This window comes from Camelus ferus, chromosome 1, assembly GCF_009834535.1.
Source record: "Camelus ferus isolate YT-003-E chromosome 1, BCGSAC_Cfer_1.0, whole genome shotgun sequence".
Taxonomy (NCBI): domain Eukaryota; kingdom Metazoa; phylum Chordata; class Mammalia; order Artiodactyla; family Camelidae; genus Camelus; species Camelus ferus.
In genome coordinates, this window is record NC_045696.1 from 75,133,911 (window position 1) to 75,140,322 (window position 6,412).

At 46.4% G+C, this 6,412-nt stretch overlaps 1 pseudogene; it reads right to left on the bottom strand.

The window, feature by feature from the left end:
- Positions 1 to 498: 498 nt before the first annotated feature.
- Positions 499 to 4,626, bottom strand: LOC102503756 (annotated as a pseudogene).
- Between the last annotated feature and the right edge of the window lie 1,786 nt (positions 4,627 to 6,412).

Below are 6,412 nucleotides of genomic sequence, written 5' to 3' on the forward strand. Positions count from 1 at the left end.
CCCTGGGGACCTCTCCCCGGGTCCTCTGCGCGAGCGGCAGCTATTCACAGTTGGCGAGTGGTAAGTTTTTTAATATAAAAGCTTTAAACAACAACAACAACAACAACAACAACAACAACAACAACAACAACAACATTCTAAAGATGCTATCTTTAGAAACACTTCCAGCAAGATCAAGTAGCCCAGCTACAGCCTTGGTACAGCGCAGCCTCCCCTCTCGAGGCCAGGATCGTCGGCCCGCCCAGCTCGTGCGGCGGCCTTGGAGCCTTCCCGCGGGCAGTGGGCGCGGCCCCCGCCACCAGCAGCTGCTCAAGCAACCAAAATATGACACTGCTTGAACCCGTGCGTAGTCAAGAACTCTCCGGGTGAGGGGAGACGGGAACAATGTTTCAGTGGCTGAAGCAGAAACCAACCGAGGGCTGGTTCAGGGGGACTCCCTCCGCCAGGTTGGATGAGGTAGTGCTTCCGGCTGCTGGCCTGTGGGCCAGGCGGCCCGTGGCCCGCGGGTTGGTTCGCTGGCGCTGGACTGCGTAGGGCAGGGCCCTCGGCCGTGGCGGGGGGAGTGGGGGCGCCTTCCAGGCTGTGCTGCATGGCCGGCAGGAGCCTCAGCCGGGATGGGCTGCAGGGTTCGAGTTCCCGTCCCAGAGCCCGGGTCGGGGGGAAGGTGGGAGGGGACGGTGCCTGAGGGGCCAGGGCCGGGGGCTCCTCCGCCTGGCTCAGAGAGGCCCATCGTCCCCCACCCCGGCCGCCTCTTCTCAGTCATTCCCCAGCCGGAGTCAGAGGCACTGGGAGCAGAGAGAAGCGGAGGGTGGCGCCCCTCGGCCTCTGCCCCGCTGCCTCAGGCTCAGGCCTTGCTGTAGCACCGGTAGATGTTGTCCTCCATCAGGGCCACCACCTGCTCGAACTTGTGCTGCAGCTGCGTCCTCCGGGCCGTGGGGTTCGCCTCCAGGGTGGTCATGATCTGTGGGTGATACCTCTTGGCGTATTTATAAATCTCTGCCATGGCCACGTTGGTGTTGAACTCATTCTGGTATTTCCGCAACTCCTCGGCCAGGTGCGCGTTCATCTCCCGCTCGCTGAGCAGGGGTCATGTCGTGGATCTGTTTGTAGTAGCGCTGCACGATTTTCTGGTACTCGGGAATCCCCTTGGCGTAGAGGAGCTTGTTGGTTGGCAAATCCTTGCCCAGCTGCAGGTCGGAGATGGAGGAGACGTCGATGAAGGCCTGTGCGATGACCAGGCAGGGGTCGATCTGGTGCGTCTTGTCGATGTCGAAGACGAACTCAGGGTTCTTCAGGATGTTCACCCAGAACCAGAGAGGAAGGCTGTTGGTCTTCCAGATGTGCAGGGTGTCGGGGGTCTGAGATCCCCCTCTTACTCGGCTTGCTCCTCCAGAAAGTCAAAGAAATACTTGACGACCAGTAGAGGCTTGTCTTCACGGATGCTCAGAATGGCCTTGAACAGGTCATCTAGAAACTTGTGCAGTGTGCCCTTGGTGGACAGCAGATAGATCTCCAGGAGCACCTTCTTGCAGTGGCTCTGCCAGTGGGACTTCTTGGGTTCTGCTAGCTCATCCGTGGGCAGCACCAAATGGAAATACTGCTCTGCGTCCAAGTCTCTCACTCGGCCCAGCATGTTGTCCTTCTTGTCTGTGAGGCTCATGGACAGGGAGGCACCTTCAGGGATCTTGCAGTGGGCCAGCGTGTTGAGCTTCTTGCCGCCATCCTCCACCACTGAGGTGTCGTCCATGTCCCGCAGGATGTAGCTCTGCATGCTGGAGGCGAACCACTCCAGCTCGACGTCCTCGGCACGCGGCCACTAGGAGTAGGGCACGTTCTTGGAGAAGACTTCCAGAATCTTCTCCTTCACCTGCATCAGCGTGTCCGTGTCCATGGCTTGCACACTCAGCGCGCCCATGCCGCAGCCCTAGAAGGACACGTTGAGGTTGTGGGGTTTGGCCTTGATGTTCTCGCGCAGCAGCCACTCCTCGCTGAGCGTGTAGCGGGCCTTGCCGGTGATGGCGTCGATGGTCCATCTACTTCTTAAATGATAGACCTACTCGGCAGAAAAGCACCCCTGATGATGAAACCTCACCGTTCTTCTCCATTTTGTAATCACACACACTTTCAGCCCTTACTTTACTGATGAAAAATATTTATAGTTATTTCTGTCTACACTTTCACCTTTCTGAGGTGATTTTGAATGTGCTGTTTTGAGTAAATGTCTAAACTTATGGGCCCAGGGTTACCCTTGGACTTCTTGACTGGCTTCTGTGAATTTAGTGAGTCTTTTACCCATTCCACCTGTTAAAGGTTATCCGTTAACCTTTGAGGGTTACCAGCTCGTTCAAGGGCAGGATGGTGTATATACACTCACGTGCTGCACGCACGTGTGTGTGTGTGTATGTGTGAGATAGAGAACTGATTGACAACAATGAGCTCCAAGAGCCTCCTCTCTCCAGGTGTCCTAGAAGAGGGGCAGAGTATGCCGAGAGAGGGATGTTGCACTTTCTAAGTTAATACTGTTAATATGTATCAGAAGGGGCAGATTATGGAAGAGGAAAGAGCCCACACTTGGCCAGCATTTTCAAAAAGGAATCAACATTGCCAAGTGAAGAAAGTGGAAAGTGTGCATGTTCCCAGATAGAGCAGTCTTATTCCTGGCAGGTGACATGGTTTGGCTTCCTGTAGAAATGCTAAAATATCCCTGCTATTATCTGTTTTTACTGTCAACAATTCAGACACCAAATATGTAGGTTTTCCACACTAAGCAATTCTCTAATTCTATGTGGAGTCCAACAATTTAATACAATTTTGACACTACCCAGAGTTACAGACCCCGGAGGTTAAGGATTCAGTCCCATAAGGCTGCCCCTCACTTCAAAAGCCAATTGCAAGTAGTGGGTCCCCAGGTAAACCACACTTCTCTCTGACTTGGCTACACATTGGAGATTCCCCAGAGCCCCTCTTCAGGTTCAGTAATTTGCTATAACAGCTCACAGGACTGAGGAAAACACTTTACTCACTATTACTGGTTTATTATAAAGGATATTATAAAGGATGCAAATGACACCCAGATGAAGAGATACCAATGGTGAGGTTAGGAAGGGTGTGGGAGCTTCTGTTCCCATGGAGTTTGGGGTGTGCCACCTTCCTGGCACATGAATGCAGTCACCAACTTGGAAGCTCTGTGAACCCTGTTTTGAGTTTTTATGGAGATTCCATTATGTAGGCACAATTGATTAAATCATTGGCCATGGGTTCAATTTCCAGCCCCTCTCCCTGCCTTGGAGGTCAGGGATGGGGCTGAAAAGTCCAACCTTCCAATCACATGATTGGGATTGGTTACTGTGTCATCCAGCCCCATCCTAGAGCTATTTGTGTCCACCAAGAGTCACTTCATTAAGCATAAACTCAGGTAGGGTTGAAAGAAGATTATTATGAATAACAAAAGACTCTCCTCTTACCCCAGCCACTCAGGAAATAAGGGTTTTAGGAGCTCTGTGCCAGGAACCAGGGATGAAGTCCAAATACATATTTCTTATTATATCACAATATCACAGTCCTGTTCATTCTTTTAAATTTTTATTTAAAAATTCCCTTTCTTAAAAATAGGGTGAATAATAGCAATGACAGCTTACTACAGGGAAAGTTGGCTAATGAAGTTAAACTTATTTGAAGTTCTTGAGACCATTGCTTTGGAAGAGAAAGCCTTATTAGTATTAAAACTATTAATTATCATTTATGTAATGATGATTTTTTTTTCTAGAGGATTATAAGTGAATTCTGGGATTTGAATCCTCCCTTCCCTAATTTTAAAAACTAAGTATTGTGTCTGTGTCTCCTATAGAGAGGACCCATTTTGGAGTCCTGGTTGAGGTGGGGGCCACTCACTGTGGTCACTTGGTCGTTGCATCTAACGGGGTAGAGCACTTTACAGTCCAGCAAGTGTGTTCACAGATGTTGTCTCCTACAGACTCACAGCAAACTAGTGAGGAAGGCTGAGGATTAAGTGTTTGGGGCTTTGGGGTTTCCTGCGTGACTCTGCTATTCAGTGAGCTGAAAATCCTGGTCCCGATTTAGCTTGCCTCTGCTTTTGCGACACTGCCCGCTCTGCACCTGCCTGTGGAGGTGCACGCTGTCCGCTGTGCATGGCTGCCTCCCCCACCTCCAAGCCCTCTTGCCCGTGGTCACTGAGCCTCCACCACAGAGGAGTCCTCTCCTCTGAACTGTAGCACCTTAAGTTTCAATGAGACTATTTTGAAAAGTGTCTCAATGGTGGGTTTGGAGTCTTCTTTTCTTTCTTCTTCTTACACTGTGTTCTGTACATTTCCTGTAGGGTGAAGAAAGTGAAAATGAAAAGTAATAAAAATCTCATTGATTTGATCATTTTTAGTCATAATCAAAGTGTATGCAGTTCATGGTGGATGATCAGTAAATATCTGATGGATAAATGAATGAATAGCCACACTTGACGCCTGTCCTGGACGGTAGTGTGTGGTGCTGCAAGTCCTGGAGCCCCGGAACCAGACTCCCTGGGTCTGAGTGTCAGAGGTCCTGACGTCAGGAGCTGGGAGGCCTTAGGCAAGTTACTTAATTCCTCTATTTCAGTTTCCTTACCTGTAACATAGGGATAAAATAGTCTTTACTTTATCAAGCTGTTGTGAGGATTAAATGAGTTAATAAATAAAGGCAAAGGATAGCATTAAAGTGCATTTCCATATATTATCTCACTTTTACCTTAACAGCCACTTGATAGTGTAGTGGGAACACTTCTGAATCTCATGGCTGAGGAATCTCAAATTCAAAGGACTGGTGAGAAGCAGAGAGTGTCTAAAATTCAGTTCTGATTCCAAAGTCTCATTTTCTAGGTTGGAGTTATTTGTTTAGTTCTGAAGATGATTGAAAGACAAAAAAAAAAAAAAAAAAAAAGCGAATAGCTTTGATTTCAGTCAAAGGGTACACATCTTAGAGAAGGACAAACTCACTTTCTGTGGTTGAATGAGATGAAAAAAGGTTGTGCGAAGTATCAGAGATGAGAACAGCCGCTGCCCTTATCACAACCCCTCAGTGCCTCCAGGGAAGAGGAAAAGAGGCAGTTTAGAAGAACTGAGGAAAGGAATCAATCAATTCAATTTAAAACTACATAATACCTTCTTTATTCTTTAGTGTTAGCACTGAGCTTCTGCTGAAAAATCGCTTTGCTCTAAAATGGCCTAATTTTTCCTTTTAATTTGCATTTCCTTCCTGCCCAGATGCTACTGGCAGCTGCCCAGTGGTAGTTTCACTAAAACAACTGTGCTCCACCTCGATGTGTATCTCTAAACTGTCCTTTTACATTTGTTTCTTTGCATAATTTGTCAAACTTTGCAAGTTGCAGAGCAAAATTCTGCCAACAAAAAACAGGAAGTTTGGGCCATCTTTCTGGGTTTACTGTTACTGGTTTTTCAGCAACTAGAATCAAACCCTGGTGAAAGTATTTAACACATTAACAGTTTGAAATTGTGCTCAAGGCTCTGGGCAATGAATATTAAAAAAACAAAAACAAAACAAAAAAAACCCAAAACTGAGCAACAAGGGGACTTGGACACATTATTTATACATTTGGTGAGCTCATTCACTCACCCAGGGAAATCAGGCACACGGCTGCCAGCCCAAGGTTAATTTTATTTTCTTCTCAGCCAGGAGCAGGGTGTGCTATTATACAGAGAGAGAAATGAGGACTTTTTAATTGGCCAAGAGGAACTTCTGCTGCACAAGGATATATTCCGATTGCTGGAGGTCAATGGAGTGCTTTAGGATTTTAAAATCCTGCTGCGTTCACAGTTTAATATGAAATCCTCCAAATTGCTAGAATTCAAAAAACCCTGCATTAACAGTTTTGAAACAGAAGAGGGCATCTCATCATGTTTTTTGTCTGTTTGTTTTTTGGGTTTTTTTTTTTTTTTTTTTTTTTTTTGAGAATGAAAAGGAAACTGGTCTTTGAATGAAAATGAACAGCATTTCCTTTTCGGAATGAATGAATGAAAATACACTGTTCGTGTTTTCAAAAGTTTAAATGTGACTAAAAATGCTGTATTTGCTTTCTAATTGAAGACTTCTAATACCAAGCTGTTTTATACTATAAAGTAGCTGTTAATTAAACACATTATCACATGGATTCCCTTCTTCCAAGTTGCCCAGCCCTTATTAGCCCAACCTCCCTTAACTTCTTATGTTCAGATGACAGTTTTTCTCAAAATCCAATCTGTCTAAGGGTCGGTGAGTCTTCTATAATTGTGTGTAAAATGTGTGTTTGTGTATTTTTTTTTTTTTTTTTGGAGATTTGTAGTTTTAAACATACCATCTACTTTCTCAGGATAAGCCCCTAAGAAGTTTCCACGTTTAATTCCATTTTATACAAATTGGTTCTTTA